This window comes from Pristiophorus japonicus, chromosome 11 (assembly GCF_044704955.1).
Source record: "Pristiophorus japonicus isolate sPriJap1 chromosome 11, sPriJap1.hap1, whole genome shotgun sequence".
Lineage (NCBI taxonomy): Eukaryota > Metazoa > Chordata > Chondrichthyes > Pristiophoridae > Pristiophorus > Pristiophorus japonicus.
The window spans coordinates 30614267-30637323 of record NC_091987.1 but is presented as its reverse complement, the minus strand read 5'-3'; the positions used below and the strand labels follow the sequence as shown (position 1 = coordinate 30637323).

Below are 23057 nucleotides of genomic sequence, written 5' to 3'. Positions count from 1 at the left end.
CTGAAAAGGACCCGTTTATCCCGACTCTCTACTTTCTGCCTGCCAACCAATTCTCTATCCACGCCAGTACATTACCCCCAATACAATGTGCCTTGGTCTTGTACATCAATCTCTTATGCGGTACCTTGTCAAAGGCCTTTTGAAAGTCCAAATACACCACATCCACTGGTTCTCCCTTGTCCACTCGACTAGTTATATCCTCAAAAAATTCCAGAAGATTGGTCAAGCATGATTTCCCTTTCATAAATCCATGCTGGCTTGGACCGATCCTGTCACTGTTTTCCAAATGCGCTGCTATTTCATCCTTAATAATAGATCCCAACATTTTCCCCACTACTGATGTCAGGCTAACCGGTCTATAATGACCCGTTTTCTCTCTCCCTCCTTTTTTAAAAAGTGGTGTTACATTAGCTACCCTCCAGTCCATAGGAACTGATCCAGAGTCAATGGACTGTTGGAAAATGATTACCAATGCATCCACTATTTCTAGGGCCACTTCCTTAAGTACTCTGGGATGCAAACAATCAGGCCCTGGGGATTTATCGGCTTCAATCCCATCAATTTCCCTAACACAATTTCCCGCCTAATAAGGATATCCTTCAGTTCCTTCTTCTCACTAGACCCTCGGTCCCCTAGTACATCCGGAAGGTCATTTGTGTCTTCCATCGTGAAGACAGAACCAAAGTATTTGTTCAATTGGTCCGCCATTTCTTTGTTCCCCATTATTAATTCACCTGAGTCTGACTGCAATGGACCTATCTTTGTTTTCACCAATCTTTTTCTCTTCACATATCTATAGAAGCTTTTGCAGTCCTTTTTTATGTTCCCGGCAAGCTTCCTCTCACACTCTATTTTCCCCCTCCTAATTAAACCCTTTGTCCTCCTCTGCTGAATTCTAAATTTCTCCCAGTCCTCAGGTTTGCTACTTTTTCTGGCCAATTTATATGCCTCTTCCTTGGATCTAACACTATCCTTAATTTCTCTTGTTAGCCACGGTTCAGCCACCTTCCCTGTTTTATTTTTACTCCAGACAGGGATGTACAACTGTTGAAGTTCATCCATGTGATCTATAAATGTTTGCCATTGCCTATCCACCGTCAACCCTTTAAGTATCATTTGCCAGTCTATTCTAGCCAATTCACGCCTCATGCCATCAAAGTTAGCTTTCCTTAAGTTTAGGACCCTAGTTTCTGAATTAACTGTATCACTCTCAATCTTAATAAAGAATTCTACCATATTATGGTCACTCTTCCCCAAGGGACCTCGCACAACAAGATTGCTAATTAGTCCCTTCTCATTACACATCACCCAGTCTAGGATGACCAGCTCTCTAGTCGGTTCCTCCACATATTGGTCAAGAAAACCATCCCTAATACACTCCAGGAAATCCCTCTCCACCGCATTGCTACCAGTTTGGTTAACCCAATCTATATGTAGATTAAAGTCGCCCATGATAACTGCTGTACCTTTATTGCACACATCCCTTATTTCTTCTTTTATGCTTTCCCCAAGCTCACTACTACTGTTTGGTGGCCTGTACACAACTCCCACCAGCGTTTTCTGCCCTTTGGTATTCTGCAGCTCCACCCATACTGATTCCACATCATCCAAGCCAATGTCCTTCCTTACTATTGCATTAATTTCTTCTTTAACCAGCAACGCAACCCCCCCCCCCACCCCCACCTCCTTTTCCTGTCTATCCTTCCTGAATGTTGAATAGCACTGGATGTTGAGTTCCCAGCCTTGGTCACCCTATAGCCATGTCTCCGTGATGCCAATTACATCGTATCCATTAACTGCTATCTGCGCAGTTACTTCGTCCACCTTATTCCGAATACTTCTCGCATTGAGGCACAGAGCCTTCAGGCTTGTCTTTTTAACACACCTTGCCCCTTTAGAATTTTGCTGTAATGTGGCCCTTTTTGTTTTATGCCTTGGGATTCTCTGCCCTCCACTTTTACTATTCACCTTTCTATCTTTTGCCTCTGTCTCCCTTTTATTTTCCTCTGCCTCCCTGCATAGGTTCCCATCCCCCTGCCATATTAGTTTAACTCCTCCCCAACAGCACTAGCAAACACTCCCCCTAGGACATTGGTTCCGGTCCTGCCCAGGTGTAGACCGTCCAGTTTGTACTGGTCCCACCTCCCCCAGAACCAGTTCCAATGCCCCAGGAATTTGAATCGCTCCCTTCTGCACCACTCCTCAAGCCACGTATTCATCTGAGCTATCCTGCGATTCCTACTCTGACTAGCACGTGGCACTGGTAGCAATCCTGAGATTACTACTTTTGAGGTCCTACTTTTTAATTTAGCTCTGAGCTCCCTAAATTCGTCTCGTAGGACCTCATCCCATTTTTTACCTATATCGTTGGTACATATGTTCACCACGACAACTGGCTGTTCACCCTCCCTTTTCAGAATGTCCTGCACCTGCTCCGAGACATCCTTGGCCCTTGCACCAGGGAGGCAACATACCATCCTGGAGTCTCGGTTGCAACCGCAGAAATGCCTATCTATTCCCCTTACAATCGAATCCCCTATCACTATAGCTCTCCCACTCTTTTTCCTGCCCTCCTGTGCAGCAGAGCCAGCCACGGTGCCATGAACTTGGCTGCTGTTGGCCTCCCCTGATGAGTCATCATCCTCAACAGTACCCAAAGCGGTGTATCTGTTTTGCAGGGGGATGACCGCAGGGGTCCCCTGCACTACCTTCCTTACACTGCTCTTCCTGCTGGTCACCCATTTACTATCAGGCTGAGTATCCTTTACCTGCGGTGTGACCAACTCGCTAAACGTGCTATTCACGTCATTCTCAGCATCGTGAATGCTCCAGAGTGAATCCACCCGCAGCTCCAGTGTCACAATGCGGTCCGTCAGGAGCTGCAGGTGGATGCACTTCCCGCATATGTAGTCGTCAGGGACACCGGAAGCGTCCCTGACTTCCCACATTGTACAGGAGGAGCACAACACGTGTCCGAGCTCTCCTGCCATGAATTAACCCTTAGATACACTTAAGTTGGCAACAACAATGCTAAATGTTACTTACTGATAAAGAAAGAAAAAGAAAAGCTACTCACCAATCACCAGCCAATCACTTACCCTCTTGGCTGTGATGTCACCTTTCAATTTCTTTCTACTTCTTTTTTGCCTTCTCCCTGTAGCTGCACAAGCTCCGCCTCTCCATGCACCTCCTGAGCCTCTCGCTGATGCACCATGACTCCCGACGACTCTCGGACGCTGGGCTTTTTTATAGGCCTCTCCACACACCTCCCGAGCCTCTCGGCGACGCACCATGACAATGGGCCCAAACAGTGGGCTCAAACATGGGCCCAAACAATGGGCTCAAACATGAGCCCAAACAATGGACCTAAACAATGGGCCCAAAACAATGGACCTAAACAATGGGCCCAAAACAATGGACCTAAACAATGGTCCCAAAACAATGGACCTAAACAATGGGCCCAAAACAATGGACCTAAACAATGGGCCCAAAACAATGGACCTAAACAATGGGCCAAAAACAATGGACCTAAACAATGGGCCCAAAACAATGGACCTAAACAATGGGCCCAAAACAATGGACCTTAACAATGGGCCCAAAACAATGGGTGTCACGTTATCAAGTTTTTAGCCCAAGGTAATTAATTAGGGTTTCCAGTTTAATTATTTGGACAATTAAAGAGACTACATCAATTTTTATAATACTGCTAAGGTTTTAAATGTAAATAATGTTCTGTGGAACGTCACTCCTCCAGCATTGAAGTCTCCTAAAGAACTCTATTGATAGACTTTGTCACAAAGCAACTATTGTAAAATTGCCAATGCACTGCAGAAACACTTATGTAAAAGATAGAGAAAATTCAAATAACAAAACTGCGAGTAAATTTATAAAGCAAAATATATTAGTCAACAGCATTTAACAACAAGTGTTCCTTACCATCATGAGGTCACGAGAAACGTTTTCTTTGTTACAATGTCCAGCTATTCTCTTTGCACTGATCACAACTACTACTGACCCCTTTATGGACGTTTTAGAAGATTGCTGTTCTAAATGTGGCTAATTGGGAATCTAAATATGGAAAATTGTATTTTTGGGTAGTGAATATAAGACACCTTCCTGAAGCATGTGATCTTAATATTCATATCCGCACGGTGTATACGTGTACTTTAACCTATTTGTGCCTTTGTTGGTAAAACGATAAGATGAAAAGCAGAGTGTGCAAGTATTTTTTGATCAATATGAGTGGTGTACCTCCTTAGTTACTGAATAGTGGTAGATGTTCGTTAACATAGAAACATAGAAAATAGGTGCAGGAATAGGCCATTCGGCCCTTCAAGCCTGCACCACCATTCAATAAGATCATGGCTGATTATTCACCTCAGTACCCCTTTCCTGCTTTCTCTCCATACCCGTTGATCACTTTAGCCGTAAGGGCCATATCTAACTCCCTCTTGAATATATCTAACGAACTGGCATCAACAACTCTCCGCGATAGAGAATTCCATAGGTTAACAACTCTCTGAGTGAAGAAGTTTCTCCTCATCTCAGTCCTAAATGGCTTATCCCTTATCCTTAGACTATGTCCTCTGGTTCTGGACTTCCCCAACATCGGGAACATTCTTTCCTCATCTAACCTGTACAGCCCCATCAGAATATATACTTCTATGAGATCCCCTCTCATCCTTCTAAACTCCAGTGAATACAGGCCAAGTCGATCCAGTCTCTCCTTATATGTCAGACCTGCCATCCCGGGAATCAGTCTGGTGAACCTTCACTGCACTCCCTCAATAGCAAGAACATCCTTCCTCAGATTAGGAGACCAAAACGGAACACAATATTCCAGGTGAGGCCTCACTAAGGCCCTGTACAACTGCAGTAAGACTTCCCTGCTCCTATACTCAAATCCCCTAGCTATGAAGGCCAACATACAATTTGCCTTCTTCACCGCCTGCTGTACCTGCATGCCAACTTTCAATGACTGATGTACCATGACACCCAGGACTCGCTGCACCTCCCCTTTTCCTAATCTGTCGCCATTCAGATAATATTCTGCCTTTGTGTTTTTGCCACCAAAGTGGATAACCTCACATTTATCCACATTATACTGCATCTGCCACGCATTTGCCCACTCACCTAACCTGTCCAAGTCACCCTGCAGCCTCTTAGCATCCTCCTCACAGCTCACACTGCCACCCAGCTTAGTATCATCTGCAAACTTGGAGATATTACACTCAATTCCCTCATCCAAATCATTAATGTATATTGTAAATAACTGGGGTCCTAGCACTGAGCCCTGCGGTACCCCACTAGTCACTGCCTGCTATTCTGAAAAGGACCAGTTTATCCCGATGCTCTGCTTCCTGTCTGCCAACCAGTTCTCCATCCACGTCAGTAATTACCCCCAATACCATGTGCTTTAATTTTGCACACCAATTTCTTGTGTGGGACCTTGTCAAAAGCCTTTTGAAAGTCCAAATACACCACATCCACTGGTTCTCCCTTGTCCACTCTACCAGTTAAAAAATTCTAGAAGATTTGTCAAGCATGATTTTCCTTTCATAAATCCATACTGACTTGGACCGATCCCATCACTTCTTTCCAAACGTGCTGCTATTTCATCTTTAATAATTGATTCCAACATTTTCCCCACTACTCATGTCAGGCTAACCGGTCTATAATTACCTGTTTTCTCTCTCCCTCCTTTTTTAAAAAGTGGGGTTACATTAGCTACCCTCCAGTCCATAGGAAGCGATCCAGAGTTGATAGACTGTTGGAAAATGATCACCAATGCATCCACTATTTCTAGGGCCACTTCCTTAAGTACTCTAGGATGCAGACTATCAGGCCCTGGGGATTTATCGGCCTTCAATCCCATCAATTTCCCTAACACAATTTCCTGCCGAATAAGGATTTCCTTCAGTTCCTCCTTCTCACTAAACCCTCGGCCCCTAGTATTTCCGGAACGTTATTTGTGTCTTTCTTCGTGAAGACAGAACCAAAGTATTTGTTTAACTGGTCCGCCATTTCTTTGTTTCCCATTATAAATTCACCTGAATCTGACTGCAAGTAAATGTGCACATGTGAAGTACATTTATCTGTAACTAGTATTAGCATTGTACTAGTAAAATGGTTCTTTATTATGATGGATAATAGATTGAACACCACTGCTACGTGTAATTTTGTTTTGATTCTTACAGCAAGTAAAATATATTAATATGAACTTAACATTAAAAATTAATTAAATCAGTAATATTTAATACTTGATAATAAAAAGTAATTAGTATGAAAATCAAATCCACAACAAGCACTATATAATTTGGTAGCTCCTATGGATAGAAGGATACAACCTCATATAGTCAATCAGTCAAAACGAATAAGATTGGCACCATTAGTGTGCAACACACTGGCAGTTAAATGATTCTGCATTTTGCACTTTGTCTTCCAATAGTCTGTAGTAATGTAATGAAGCTTTAGCTGGCTTTGTGCTCATCAGTTCTCATGCTATTATTTAAAATATACCCTGCACCAATTTATTTTTGTTTGGTGAGCAGCAGGAAATAAAAATAGTTATCAAATAAATATATTATTTAATGGGTCTCTGATCTTGTTCCAACGATGGTGACCTTGGATTACTATCACTGAATTCTTTTCGCATCACTGTGCACCACATATAGTCCTTGAGCACTGCCCGCGGGAATTTCAGCACTATCCAAATGCTAATATTTAATTATTAGACTACTGTAGTTTTAACCTGCAAATTCAAAGTCCCAGGCTTGACCGACATGTCACCTGCTGATTCTTGCTGCTCAACAAAACACCACATGTCACAGCAATTTATCGCCGAGCTGCCAGGTTGAGCTCCGTTCTTCTAAAGCGCACCACCGAACAGCAAGCCATGGAGCGGCAGCTGTTTCATGCCCTGCCCAGCCCAGCTGGAAATGAAAGGTTGATGGTGGGAAGCAGTTGTAGGGGAAAAGGATTTAAAAAATGAACATGTATTACAGCTTGAGGGTGTATCAGATAACGTTGAAATTTCCTTAAATTAATTTTTTTTTAGTTAAGTTGATGCAGTTTAACAAAAAGAAAATGAAATGACCCAATAGCTGACTTTATGCTGAGTTTGCTCTGCTGCACTCTGCCTTTAGAACTTCTCTACTGCTCCTCGCTGGACTGGGTTGGACCAGCTGTTTCATCCACCCCTGCCTCCCCAGCTTTGCTATTCTCGGTCTCTGGGTTTGGCTTTCACTGCTCTGTGCTCCTCTGCTGGTCTACTAGCTCTGCTAGTGTGCACTGTTAGCATCCACGGCCACTATGCACCTGGAGATTAACCTCTTGTGGCTCCTGGTTGGTTCTCTGCTGGACTCCCTGATTCTGGGGTCCAATGTATCCAGAGGTTGGAATCCACTGCACCAGCACATCAGTTGGTACTCTGATCCTCCAGCAGCTCATGGATTCATCTGTTCTATGCTACTGACTCTGAACCTGGTCCTTTCTCCCTCTTGGGTTGATGGCTGTTCCAAGCTAACATGTCTATTAATGGACTTCATCGCTCTACAGCCTCCTGGTCTTCAGACTGTAACTCTGGACTATTCATTGTCCCCTCCCTGCCCCTAATCTAAGACTGCCGCATATCTTGCCTAATCTCTGCCATGACTATATAACCCAGAACTTCTTGTGTCCATTTGTTTACACATTGTGCCTCCACTCTAGAGCCGAGCCCACAACCTCTATCTCCCTTCTTACAACCTTTCCGACCCCGCTCACCACTTGGCTATTCCATCTTTCATCTCTCCTCTCTCAGTTATTTTGCACCCACAGCCCTTCCAATCCCTACCCTATTTCTGTGGGTAGTCCACAGCTAGCCACTAAAGAATGCTTTGCTTGGCTTTCTCTGATCCACTGAGGCATTGCGACCTCCTGAAGAGCAGCAATCCCAGTGCCTCGTCTTCTACTCTCACTGATCTCCCTGGGGCAATCTTCCCATTAAGCTGCGCGGCAGGCCACATGACCACACAGTGGTCTGGAGGTCCCACGCATCCAGTCACCGGCTTTTGAATGGAAAACCGCGCATGCGTGGTAATTAGAAAGAGCCGCACAGCCTGTTAAAGGGGCCGCACACTCCAAAAAATAATTAAAGGGAATGTTGATTGGGGTCTACCCTCACCAGCCTCCTCCCTGTCACACTTACCTCATCTATCACTGTCATAGAAACATAGAAAATAGGTGCAGGAGCAGGCCATTCAGCCCTTCTAGCCTGCACCGCCATTCAATGAGTTCATGGCTGAACATGAAACTTCAGTATCCCCTTCCTGCTTTCTCGCCATACCCCTTGATTCCCCGAGTAGTAAGGACTTCATCTAACTCCCTTTTGAATATATTTAGTGAATTGGCCTCAACTACTTTCTGTGGTAGAGAATTCCACAGGTTCACCACTCTCTGGGTGAAGAAGTTTCTCCTCATCTCGGTCCTAAATGGCTTACCCATTATCCTTCGACTGTGACCCCTGGTTCTGGACTTCCCCAACATTGGGAACATTCTTCCTGCATCCAACCTGTCCAAACCCGTCAGAATTTTAAACGTTTCTATGAGGTCCCCTCTCACTCTTCTGAACTCCAGTGAATACAAGCCCAGTTGATCCAGTCTTTCTTGATAGGTCAGTCCCACCATCCCGGGAATCAGTCTGGTGAATCTTCGCTGCACTCCCTCAATAGCAAGAATGTCCTTCCTCAAGTTAGGAGACCAAAACTGTACACAATATTCCAGGTGTGGCCTCACCAAGGCCCTATACAACTGTAGCAACACCTCCCTGCCCCTGTACTCAAATCCCCTCGCTATGAAGGCCAACATGCCATTTGCTTTCTTAACCGCCTGCTGTACCTGCATGCCAACCTTCAATGACTGATGTACCATGACAACCAGGTCTCGCTGCACCTTCCCCCTTCCTAATCTGTCACCATTCAGATAATAGTCTGTCTCTCTGTTTTTACCACCAAAGTGGATAACCTCACATTTATCCACATTATACTTCATCTGCCACGCATTTGCCCACTCACCTAACCTATCCAAGTCACTCTGCAGCCTCATAGCATCCTCCTCGCAGCTCACACTGCCACCCAACTTAGTGTCATCCGCAAATTTGGAGTTACTACATTTAATCCCCTCGTCTAAATCATTAATGTACAATGTAAACAGCTGGGGCCCCAGCACAGAACCTTGCGGTACCCCACTAGTCACTGCCTGCCATTCTGAAAAGTACCCATTTACTCCTACTCTTTGCTTCCTGTCTGACAACCAGTTCTCAATCCACGTCAGCACACTACCCCCAATCCCATGTGCTTTAACTTTGCACATTAATCTCCTGTGTGGGACCTTGTCGAAAGCCTTCTGAAAGTCCAAATATACCACATCAACTGGTTCTCCTTTGTCCACTTTACTGGAAACATCCTCAAAAAATTCCAGAAGATTTGTCAAGCATGATCTCCCTTTCACAAATCCATGCTGACTTGGACCTATCATGTCACCATTTTCCAAATGCGCTGCTATGACATCCTTAATAATTGATTCCATCATTTTACCCACTACTGAGGTCAGGCTGACCGGTCTATAATTCCCTGCTTTCTCTCTCCCTCCTTTTTTAAAAAGTGGGGTTACATTGGCTATCCTCCACTCGATAGGAACTGATCCAGAGTCAATGGAATGTTGGAAAATGACTGTCAATGCATCCGCTATTTCCAAGGCCACCTCCTTAAGTACTCTGGGATGCAGTCCATCAGGCCCTGGGGATTTATCGGCCTTCAATCCCATCAATTTCCCCAACACAATTTCCCGACTAATAAAGATTTCCCTCAGTTCCTCCTCCTTACTAGACCCTCTGACCCCTTTTATATCCGGAAGGTTGTTTGTGTCCTCCTTAGTGAATACCGAACCAAAGTACTTGTTCAATTGGTCTGCCATTTCTTTGTTCCCCGTTATGACTTCCCCTGATTCTGACTGCAGGGGACCTACGTTTGTCTTTACTAACCTTTTTCTCTTCACATACCGACAGAAACTTTTGCAATCCGCCTTAATGTTCCCTGCAAGCTTCTTCTCGTACTCCATTTTCCCTGCCCTAATCAAACCCTTTGTCCTCCTCTGCTGAGTTCTAAATTTCTCCCAGTCCCCAGGTTCGCTGCTATTTCTGGCCAATTTGTATGCCACTTCCTTGGCTTTAATACTATCCCTGATTTCCCTAGATAGCCACGGATGAGCCACCTTCCCTTTTTTATTTTTATGCTGACAGTTTAGCAATCATCCCCCCCCCCCCCCCCCCTCCTCACTCCACATTTCCCTTCAAAATGTTTGCTCACTCAAAAGAACAAGACCCTTGCCATCCACAGCCTTATTGCAGATTAATATCCTGGCTTTTACTGAATCTTGAATTGTGGTTGGCGATACTTTGCCCCTTACTGAAGCTTCCCAGTCTGGCTATACTTCCCACCACCTGTCTCATCAAATCAGTGGTTTCAATCTTCACCTTCGCAGCATGGCCTTTATCATCAAGTCTTGATTTTGTTCCTTACTCCTCTGGCACCTTTTCCTCCTCCGATTACCTCACCCTGTTCCATCCTTCCTAACTCTTCTTTTAAAATCCTCATCGTCTATCACTCTCCAAGTGCCTCACCAAATTTCTCCCCAAGATATCGAACCTTCTTTTTTCCTCCAGCTTCTGCTCTGAGAAACTCCTCATTGACATGATTTCAATTTTCACCCCAGCTCCCCTTGTCCTCTCCCCTGTGAATTCCCAGCTCTCCTGTTCTCCCTCCATATAAACTTACCTGCCCATATTCATGGCATCCTCCACAACCTCGCTAGCTCCTGTGGACTCATCATTTGACAAGGTCATCTGCAACAATCCTTGTATCCTTCACTACCCAAACCTCCCTTGTTCAACCTCATTATTTTCAACAACCATCCCTGGAAAAAACTCTCCCCACAAATAACTTACAACTGCACCTTCTAAATCCCAACTGTCCAATTTTTGTCCCTCCATTTGCCACAATACTACTGCAGCTGATTTGTCCAAGCATTCCCTCACCTGCACTTTGATGCCCTCATCCCCAGCAAAATCTTCCCTGTCTCCTATTCCTGTTATTCCCCCAGTATGGGCCCATTCTTTGCTCCTTCAAGTTCAAGGGCCAAAAACTTGAGCAAACCTGGCACACAGCTGGCTTAACTATCTAATGCCACATCTGGCTTAACCACATCAAGCCTTGATCTTCTCTGGCATAATCTCCCACCACTCTAGGATCATGCTGGAAAGCAACAATAACCCCAAGCTCTTTTTCTGTACTGTTGACCATTTTCTTAAACTCCTCTCCCTACCACCTCCTGTTCAAGAAGTGCAAGAAGCTCTTAGATTTTTTTGTCAACAAGATAGAGATCATTCAGTTAGCTGCCTTCACTGCATTCCTCCTACCCCTGCTCATTAAGCCAAATACTTCCCAGTCCCCCTCTCACCAGCTCAGAACTCCTGTCTCTCTCTCTCTCTGAAGAATCTGTTTGTCCAAGTCAGGATGGTATGTGACTTGGAGGATAACTTGGAGGTTATGGTGATCCCACTGCACATGTCCTTCTTGCTGGTAGGGGCTACAGGGCTGGAAGGTACTGTCAAAGTATCTACATGCTGTCTCTTGGTGACATCATATGCTGATGACACCAGGCTCTACTTCTCCACCACCTCTCAAACACTCCACCGCCTTCTTATTGTCATACTGCTTGTCCGATGTCTAGTCTTGGATAAGCCGAAACTAACCTCCAGCTAAACATTCTGAAGACTGAAGCCATCATATTTTTCCCCTGCTACAAACTCTGTTCCCTCACCTCTGACTCTATTCTCCACCCTGGGGCTCTGTCTCAGGCTGAGCCAGACTGTTCGCAATCTCGGATTCCTGTTCAACCCTGAGCTGCGATTCCATATCCTATCCAGTACAAAGATCAACTTCATCTACCTCTGTAACATTCCCTGCCTCAGCTCATCTGCTACTGAAACCCTCATCCATACCTTTGCCACCTGCAGATGGGCCTCCCCTACTCCACTCTCCATAAACCAGCTCATCCAAAACATCGCTGTCCATACCCTATCCTGCACAAAGTCCTGCTTGCCAATAATCATCATGCTTGCCGACCTCCACCAACTCTCAGATCCTCAACACCTCAACTTAAAGTTCTTATCCTTGTGCTTAAATCTGCCCATGGCTTCACCCCTCCTTATCTCTGTAAGTTTCTCCAGTCCTACAACAGCCCGTCCTCTTGACTATTAGGTTCCTCTGGCTCTGACCTCTGATTCATCACCCCTTCCCTTTGTGCCATCTGGCAGCTGTGCCTTTCAGCTGTCTAAATTCCACTCTCTGGAACTCCTTCCCTATAGTTTAATGCCTCTGAATGTCCCCCCTTCTTTACGACCCTCCTTAAAACTCAGGCCTAAAATTCCTTTGCTCCCAAACACGGACACAGGGATCACGATGAGCGATCACCTCGCACCCGTTCAAAGGAATTGAGGCAGCATGCTAACTTCGGCTGCCTGCGGATTAGCATGACTGCGTGTTCAGCCCAGCGCGGAACACGCTGTATGGTGGCTGAATACTCAGCAGGGGGCCCAAGTTCGTGCAAAGTTAGCACCAATTAAGGCTATCCTGCATTTCTTAAAGGGAGTCTGCACCTCTTAAAGGGGAGCTATATTCTGTTTGCAGAAGCTCATTCAACTGGCTGGGAAAGAGAGTGAGAGGAAGTAAAGAAAACAATTATGCCACAACAGGAGAGAGAACATGTGCCAAGGTTCACAGATGCAGCACTGGAGGCCTTGCTGCAGGAGGTCAACTCAAGGAGAGAGGTCCTGTTTCCAAATGGGGTCTGGAGGCCCTCCAGGCAAATGTCTAAAATCCAATGGGAGCAGACAGCCGCTGTAGTGAATGCCAGCGGTATAACCCTGAGGACCTGGACGCAGTGCAGGAAGAAGCTTAATGAAGTTTAATTTGTGGTCAAGGTTAATGAATTCATCATCAAATGCTACATCCCACCATGTGAACAACTAGCCTCACACACTGCTCAATGCACTACACCCTTATCACTCACCAACCAGCAATCTCTACCAAACCCGATGTAATAGAGTTCCACCTAGTGGACTACTGTGGTAATGCAGCTACTGATGTAAATAATAAGAGTCACGTGGCAAAGTCACATGATGACAGTTTCTGTATAAGAGCCATCTTGTGTTTGTTAGTGATGATATATTACATTGGCGACAAGGATGGGATTCCTGGATTCCCTAGCTGAAATTTCTGTTGGTGGACATTCCTACCAACCAACAGAGAGACTTTGAGAGGTCCTTTGTTTTGCAGAACAGCTAAAAATCCATAGAAGATTTCAAGCACACTTGGCTGAACTGTCGACATTGCCAGAGTCCAGATGGCCCTCGTCTATGGGAATAATAGGGCGCTTAGGTGAGTTCCATCATGACCAAGAGACTTTCGGAACGTATGTGGAGCGGCTAGAAATGTTTTTCACTGTGAATAGTATAGTTGAAGTCCCTGATGATGAAAACCATAACCATGTGGTGTTAGAAAGCAAACGGGCTATTTTCTTGACTGAAGCAGGCCCCGAGATGTATGAAACCCTGAAACATTTGCTTGTTCCTGTAAAGCCAAAGGACATGCCACTGACGGAGAACAGAATTACAGTCCTGAGCCCCTGGAAATTGCTGAAAGTTATCATTTTGGAATACAAAATCAATTAATTCATGAGAGTATCAGTGAGTACATTGTAGCTTTAAAAAAGCTATCCATTCACTGTAATTTCAGGACCGAGCATTGCGTGACCGCTTTGTTTGTAGGGTGAAAAATGAAGCAATCAGAAAGAAGTTGTTGACAACCCCTAACTTGGCTTTTGATTTTGCTTGTCAGATAGCTACGTCAATGGATATGGCCAACTAATACTCCCGAGAATTTCGTGCCATTTCCGGTCATCAGACAATCGAGGTGAATCGCCTGCAGATTAAAAGTAAAAGGCAGTTGGGCCCCAAGGCCTTAGCAACTGGCCAAAGTAACAATAAATTGAAGTCATGCTATTGGTGCCTGGGACAACACATTACTCAAAGTTGTCCATATGTAAAGACAGAGTGTTTCTACTGCAAGAAAACTGGGCATCTTGCGAAGGTGTGCCGACAGAAGAGTAAACCAACTTTCAATGCGAAAAGTAGAAATCGGCAGACACTAAATAGCACTGAAGAGAAGCAACAGGACAAGGAGGTTCTGGAGATACACGTCATCAGGAGCACAAGGGTATCTAACAACAATTCGCGATGTATCATCATCCAAGTAGACATTGCAGTAACCAGGATGCCCATGGAAATCGACACTGGTACATTTGTGAGCATAGTACCGAAATCGCTATATCTCGACAAGTTGAGTGATTTTCGACTGGAGAAATTGAAGATAGAGCTGCAAGGCTACTCAGAAGAGCAAATCCCTGTGATAGGACGTATCACCATACCGGTGAAATACAAGGATCAGTTTCAAAGCTTGCCTCTCATAGTAGTGGCAGGAGGCAAGCCTGCCTTAACTAGGTAGAAATTGGTTGCAATAACTGAAGCTGGATAGAAATGAGATCTTTCATGTGGAAATGAAATTTGCATCCAAAGATGATGTAATCAAGCATTGTCCGAAGGTGTTCCATGAAACAGGCAGTCTGATCCAAGATTTCTTGGTGAGTGTTAGAGTGCAGAAGGACGCAAGACGAGTTTACTGCAATGCACGTCGCGGACCACACGCACTCAAGGAGAAAGTTGAGCAAGAACTCAAAAGACTAGAAACTGAGAACATTATCTCTAAGGTAGAAGAAGTGTTCTATTTTTCATACATTGATGAGCTTCCAGTCACAGCTGAAGAGATTGGTAGAGCAACCAAACGTGACCCAGTTATTTCAAAGGTGCATGATTACATAGCAAATGGCTGGCCAAACCAGGTATCAGAAGAAGATATTCATCCATATTTCATTCGTGGGAATGAATTGTCAGTGGATAAAGATTGTATCATGTGGGGTGCAAGAGTAGTTATCCCAAATAAGTTCAGGTCCAAATTGTTAGGAGATCTTCATGATCAGCACCTGGGAATGTGCTTGACCCCAAGAACTTTGCACATAGTTACTTATGGTGGCCAGGTTTAGATAAAGCTATAGAGTCATCATCATCATCATAGGTGGTCCCTCGAAACGAGGATGACTTGCTTCCACGCCAAAAAGGGATGAGTTCACAGGTGTTTCAATGAAGGACCGAATATTCCAGATCCCGAACTACATCTTGAAGGGTGGAAGATGCCGGTGCATGGATTTTTTTAATGTGTGGTGGCCGTTGCACACCAGCCACCATATGGGCTTGACAGAGCTAGGCCTTGGTCCAGTGGCAAGGATTACCCAAGACGACTAGAGACCAGCTTTGCTGCACAGACCTAGCGCGCACACATATCGCAGTGTGGGCTGGCCCGTGCTGCCCTAGAGCCCTCGCCTCTTCTGAGCCACAAACTCACGCTTCTCCTGGGCCCCGGTCACTTCCCTCTACAAACTCTTGCCGCTTCTTCGCCCCTCCAGCTGTGCCTGCCCGCACTGCAATCAGCAACCTGGCTTCGCAGCCGCCGCCCTCCTGCAGCAGCACGTGCTGCTTCCTGCAGTGGTATGCCTCCGCACGCTGCTCCCTGTAATGGCCCTGGCCTGCTGATGGTCTTGCAGGCCGGGACCGTGCCAATTTCAGGGCCAGGCCGCCACATGCTGCTCCCTGTAATGGCCCTGGCCTGCTGATGGTCTTGCAGGCCGGGACCGTGCCAATTTCAGGGCCGGGCCGCCACATGCTGCTCCCTGTAATGACCCCAACCTACGTCGTTAGTCAGTGTACAACGTGTCAATCGATAAGCAAGAAACCACCATCAGTACGTTTACAACCATGGAAATGGCCTCCCAGGGTACGGCAAAAGTTACATATGATTTTGATGAGCTAGAAGGATAACAATTGTTCATTGTGATTGATAGTCATTCAAAGTGGGTAGAGGTGTTTCCAATGTGTAAAATAACAACAGGTAAAACACTAGACAATTTGCGAAGATTGTTTTCTTCAGATGGCCTCCCTGAAGAAATTGACCCCAAGAGTTTTGCACATAGTTACTTATGGTGGCCAGGTTTAGATAAAGCTATAGAGTCATCATCATCATCATAGGCAGTCTCTCGAAGCGAGGATGACTTGCTTCCACGCCAAAAAGGGATGAATTCACAGGTCGCAATTTTGTTCAGAAGAATTTGTACAGTTTACAAGTGGAAACAGTGTAAAACATATCAAAGTTCCACCATACCACCCTGCTTCAAATGGTGCAGCAGAGCGCACAGTACAAATTGTAAAATGTGCCCTCATCAAGCAAATGTTGGATGCAAATCCAAAGAAACGGCAGTTGTCGTTGGACTACAAACTAGCAAATTTTCTAATTACTTATCGTAATACTCCTCATACAACTACTGGTAGAACACCAGCAGTGCTGCTTCTCAAACGACAGCCATGAACCAGGTTCTCGTTCTTAAAGCCAAACTTGGCACAGTCAGTAGAAGATAAACAATTAGGGCAGAAAGAGAATTATGATAGAGGTAGAGTAAGAGAGAGAAGTGTGAAATTGAATCACAAGGTTAGAGTGAAGAACCATCACCATGAATGGTTAAAGTGGTTACCAGGAAGAGCAGTGAAGATATGTGGCCCTCGCACATATTTGTTCATGGACAGGTTAGGTTTGTTCACATTGATCATATTTTACCTACAGATGTGAAAAGTGTTGAAAGTTGGAATAATTCGATTATTTCTGAAGAGTCAGATAGTCTTGTTTCAAGTAAAGTATCAGTAGCAAATCCTACATCAAATGTTCTAGAAACAAGTTCAGGAGAAAGTCAGAATTTAAGTCTGAGTCCGAGTCAGGCAGACAAACAGTCTGAAGTTGTAGAAAGTCAAAATGTAGATCGAGGGTTGCCCTTGGAGAAAAACTCTCCTCAGGATCAGCCTAGAATGAGTCTAAGTTCGACACCAAGTTTGGAAAGTTCTGTTCAAGAGCGAAGGTATTCTCTTCGAAACAGAAAACCAATGGTTGTTTGATTTGTAAATATGGAAAAATAAGTCCATATCTTTTGTTGTGTATAACCATGCACGTTATGTATGATGATTATTTGTTCTGATTACTTCTTCATTAAGGAGGGAGACGTGTAATAGAGAGCTCCACCTAGTGGACTACTGTGGTAATGCAACTACTGATGTAAATAATAAAAGGGTCATATGGCAAAGTCACATGATAACAGTTTCTGTATAAGAGCCATCTTGTGTGGTGTGTTAGTGATGTTGTAAGAATACATCACACACGACTCATACCTCACACTCATAGCATCACCTAACCCTCACACCACTGCCGCAAGCCTCAACCCCATATTTCACAGCTTGCACACGCGCTCAGCAATGTTACCCCTAATTTTGCTTTGGGCAGTATGGCCCCTTTAACCGGCTGCATGGCCCGTTGACTCTTCCGCGCATGAGCGGATTGTTTTGCATTGGGAAGCCGGCTCACCGGCTGCACAGGACCTTGAGACAGCTGCGCAGCCATTCAGCCATGCAGCTTAAACCATGACAGGCACACCACTCAAAGACATTGCACCACCCTTACTGTCACACTTCCCTTTCTCTTGCAAGAAAAGGCTTCTCACAACTGGCGCCAGCATTTCCTAACCGGTGGGGGACAAGTGCGCCTGCATAAATTCACCCCCATGGAGGAGATGGTGCTGGCCATTATTGGGAGAGACATCACTGAGCCTGTGGCCGGTAGTGGGCCTGAAAGAACACAAGATGCCGGTATCCTCATACGTAATCCTCCTTCTCACATCTCACTTCCTCCTCATCACGCAATCCTTTCTGTTTTACAAGCTGCACATGGTGTAAGCATGCAGTTCTTGCTTTCCCCACCTCCCTCCCCTCACCAGAACCTTACGCTTGTGCCTTTCTCCTTTCAGACAGCCAAGAACTGCCACCTGGCCAGGCACTGGTGAAGGAGCATGAAATAGAAGAGCACGAAGGCTTAGTACATAGGCAGACCTGCCAGAAAGCCTGAGTGCAATGTCAAGGAGCCTTTCGGAATGCGGCACAACATTGTACAGGGCTTTGCGTGGCGGTTGGAGCCCATGATTTCCAGCATGGAAGTAATTCACAACTCCATGAGTGCACTTGTAGACCCAACCATGATGCAGCATCTGATGGTCGATGTCTTAGTTTCCATTGTAGTACAAGCAGAAGCCACCCAATATCTGAGTGCTGCAGCGGAAGCTCAGACTGAAGTCGTGCAAGCTCAAACTGCTCTCATGCAGGCTCAGCTTGCTGCAACACTGCTGCCATCATGGCTGGGTTTATCAGTGCAGAAAGGGGCTTGCAGGGTGTCACAACAGTCCAGCAATCTGTCCTCCAACAGATTACAAGGATTGCTGAGGCACCACCCTGGGGGAGCGGCAGTGGCTCCATGGAGCGCGAACTTGTTGTTATCTCTCACAAGGACAGCATTTGACCTCCCACCATTGCCACTCCACCGGTGTATTTGCTGTTACTGGTCAGCCAACCAGCCCAGATTGCAGCAGCCCATGCCAAGGTGGTGAAGTCCACAGCCGGGCCTTCTAGGCCCAGAGCTGCTCGAGGTCATCCTGTAAAACCAACTGCAGTCTCCCCCACTGAAAATCAGCAGCCTATCACCAGCCAAGCTGCAGCCACTGGGGTAGCACTTCGTAGGAGCACTAGGACAGACAAAGGCACACTGAAGTCCGACACAAAGGGAATGCACAAGGTGATTAGTTGACTTTGTTATGTAATATTGGATGGATTGATGTATAAAGTTTGATTGGAATGTTTCTTTAGTGGTGGCTTTTATTTCAGCATTGTGGCTAAGAGGGCGCTGTGCTGGTCGGTAATGGAGGGAAGGTAAGGTGTGGGACTAATCTTGAATGGGGAATTGGGGATGCGTTCACTGGTACCATAGTCAGATGAGTCGATCATGGACATCCGGGCAATAAGGGGCTGTCTCAGTTGCCTCTTCCCTTCTGCTCTCTCCTCCTCCTCTTCTGCTTCCTCCTCCTCCTCTTCCTCCTCATTAGCTGGTTGATGTATACCTGGTTTGAAGGATTGTGCACTTATGATGACGAGATTGTGGAGTATGCAGCAGACCATGACGAATCTTGGGACATGCTCTGGTGAGTACTGCAGGGCTCCTCCAGTGCGGTCCAGGCAGCAGAAGCGTTGTTTAAGGATGTCAATGGTCTGCTCTATCAAATTCTGTGTGGTAGCATGGCTTTCATTGTATGTATGCTGCCCCCTTGTGGTTGGGTTGCACAGCAGAGTCATGAGCCTGGTGGTCAGCGATAGCCCTTGCCACCCTCTGGTTTGTCGTGGTGGCTCAAAGACTGAGGGAACCACAGACTGGCGCAGAATAAAAGCATCATGCCTCTGCCAGGTTCCCGGGTATCCACCATCATGATATGCTGAACATGGTCACACACCAATTGCACATTCAGCGAGTGATAGCCTTTGTGGTTGCGGTACATCTCAGCATTTAGATGCGGCACCCACAAAGCCACGTGCATGCAGTCGATGGCGCCCTACACCATGGGGAAGCCCGGTATCGTTGCAAAGTCACGTACACATTCTGCCTGCTTCTCTCTGTTCAGAGAGAAGACAATGAACTCCTCTATTCTGGCATAAAGAACGGTCTGTCACCCCTCTTATGCAGCTGTGGACGGTGAGCTGGAAGATGTTACAAATGTCGCCTATTCCTGTCTGGAAGGATCCTGACGCAAAGAAATTCAGGGCTACGGTCAGCTTCACAGCCACTTGCAACACTGTTGTTCCCCTGGTGTGAGGCTGCAGGTCCGGTTACAAGAGATCTATGAACACCGCCTTTGTAAAACGCAGACGCCTCACACACTGTTCCTGGCTCAAGCTGAGGTAAGTGAATTGCTCTCGGAAGACCCTAGGTGGTAAGGCTTCCTGCTGTGAGCCCTTCACCCGCTCCCTCTGCGAGCAGCTTGTCTTTGCTGCCTCTGCTCCATCTCCCTGTCATGCTGCAGGCCAAGGGAGATGACAACTAGAGCACCCTTGACCAATGTTCCCTTTAAGCAGCTGTCTCGAGCTCACGCGCAGCCAGTGAGCCGGCCTTCTAATGCAAAACACCGCTCATGCGCGGAGGTTTTAATGGGCCATGCAGCCCATTAAAGGGGATATGTGGCCCCCAAAAAATTTAAGGAGAACATTGCCCATGACTGGAAGCAAGTAGTTTGACGAGAACCCTTGAAGTCAGAAGCAAGACCTTCTCCATTTCCAGCACCACACCCTGTCACCTCACCAACTTTAAACAACTCTTGAAAACTCCAAACACATCCACAAACTTACAGAGCCAGTAGAAATTAATCAGTAACTAACCTTAGAGTGGTTGCTGATCCCTTTAAATATCGCTGGTGTGGGGTCCTTGCTGCTGCTGAACACATGTTCAGCTGTGCGAGGTTAAGACAGGGCGTTAGCTTCAGTGTTGAGGACGAAAATAGCAGCACTGGCGTCAAATCAGCGTTGCACTTTGATCTGCCTACTCTACATACTTCCAGCGCACGCTCTTAATGCCCTCACCAAGATGGCATCTAACGCAGCACGCATCAGAAGTATGCGCGCGCAGCACAGACACCATTTTCATTGCAAAACATTACCCATTGAGCCGAATTTCTGGCCCATTCTTTGAGTAACATTTTGCTCGCCACTCCTAATCTTTCCTTCTTTGACTCTGTTATATTTTCCTCACAACTCTGGGAAGCACCTTGGGACATTTTTCTATGTTGAAGGCGCTATACAAATGCAAGTCATTGTTGTTTATACAATCCTAGATGTACCATAAACTTGAGGAGCTTCAGCCTAATGTGCATTGTGCTTTGTCTCATAATGTACCCTGAAGAATTTTTGATTGTTAAGACCCGTGGCTTCAATCACCAAAGTATTCCTCTTACATCTTAAACTAGCCCACAATTAGCAGCTGGTCCCCAGTAATCTCCAGTTATTTAACAGCAAAATTATCTTTTTTATTTTATCCAGTTGGTTTGAGACCTCAGTATGCTGAACATTGTCACTCAACAGGGTTTCGCACATTTTGCAAATAATCTAAATTGTTTTAACCATATGAAAAACATGTCCAAATTGCTAGCTGTAAATTAAAAATATGCACTATTTATAGCATGCGTTTTAACCAATAGCGAAAGACCAATAGTAAATGCTGACCAGTCTAGCACTCTTTGGATTGTGATTCCAGTATATAACTCTTCTCAATGAGAATACTATAAAAGATACACTGACTTCACCAGATAAAACATTGGAGCATAAAACACAGTGCTTTTATTTTTCTTACCTACCTTTCTTTTCTTCTTTGTTTTACCTTCTAACTGCTTGCATGTGCTCTTTTTTTCTCGTTCCAAACTTAGTGAGGCAGAGCTGTAAAGGTCTCAATCAGGATATGACCAGAGAGAATCAGAGAACCAAATGATCACATGGTTAACCAAGAATGGGCTCACCATACTGGAGTCATTGTTTGCTGCCCCCTTGTGGCAAACAAGTCAATACCTAAATACAGTCAATATTGAACAAAACATATTCCCTCTTATTATTTTCTTTTTAAATTATGTTCCCATTAATTCCCCTTGATATTACATGAGATTTTAATTTACTATGATTAGATAGAAATAAATGGGTTTGATCTAATAGCCATTATGGAGACGCGGTTGCAGAGTGACCAAGGGTGGGAACCAAATATTCCAGGATACTTGACTTTTAGAAGAGATGGGCAAAATGGAAAAGGAGGGGGATCACCCTGATAATGAAGGATGGGATAAAGACAGTAGAGAGAAAAGACCTTAGCTCGGAAAATCAAGAAGTAGAACCAGTTTGGGTGGAGCTATGAAACAGCAAGGGGCAGAAAACATTGGAGGGAGTTGTTTATAGGCCCCCAACAGTAGTTGCAGTGTCGGGCAAACTATAAATCAGGAAATTTGAGGTGCATGTAACAAGGGTAATACAGTAATCATGGGAGACTACATCTACATCTACACTGGGCAAACCAAATTTGCATTAATAGTGTGGAGGAGTAATTCATGGAATGTATACAAGGTCGTTTTCTAAATCAGTATGTTGAGGAACTAACTGGGGAACAGGCTATTTTAGAACTAGTTTTGTGCAATGAGAAAGGGTTAATTAATAGCCTTGTAGTAAAGGAGCCTCTGGGGAAGAGTGATTATAATATGACAGAATTTTATATTGAGTTTGAAAGTGATTTAGTTAACTACAAAACTAGGGTCTTAAATCTGAACAAAGCAAACAGCATAGGTATGAGGGGCAAATTAGCGAAGGTAGATTGGGGAACTAGATTAAAAAATATGATGGTAAATAATTAGATCATAATTTACAATGAATATACATTCCCTTGAGGAATAAAAACCCCACAGGAAAAGTGGTCCAACCGTGGTTAACAAGAGAAGTTAAATATAGTATTAGATTAAAGCAAAAGGCTTATAATGTTGCCAAAAAGAGTAGCAAATCTGAGGATTAGGATGATTTTAGAATTAAGCAAAGGATGACCAAGAAATTGATGAAGAAAGTGTAAAGAGAATATGAGAGTCAATTAGCAAGGGACATAAAAACAGATTGTAAAAGCTTCTATAAAATATGTAAAAAGGAAGGGATTGGCAAATGTAAACATGGGTCCCTTAGAAGCAGAGACAGGAGAAATTATAATCGGGAATAAGGAAATGGCAGAGACATTAAACAAGTTTGTTGTCATGTATGTATGCTTGGGTTTACTAGCCACCAGGTGGCGCCACTGTTGGAGGTCATTGGGCTGTGCGCATGTGTGTGCGGCCCAGGTATAAAAGGCAAGCCATCATGTAATGTAATCACTTTGGGCCCTAATAAAGTAGAGCCAGGTGTGTACCTGTTCGGAGTTTAC

The 23057-nt window shown here is 45.1% G+C and overlaps 1 protein-coding gene across 2 annotated transcripts in view; it reads right to left on the bottom strand.

Annotated features, from left to right (window-relative positions):
- The window catches only part of map3k7cl (map3k7 C-terminal like), a 276779-nt gene extending 255226 nt beyond the window's left edge, over positions 1-21553 (bottom strand). For both annotated transcript variants that reach the window (XM_070892890.1, XM_070892891.1), the window contains exon 1: positions 21472-21553. The gene's annotated coding sequence lies outside the window, so the exon portion shown is untranslated. The remainder of the gene's footprint in view (positions 1-21471) is intronic.
- Between the last annotated feature and the right edge of the window lie 1504 nt (positions 21554-23057).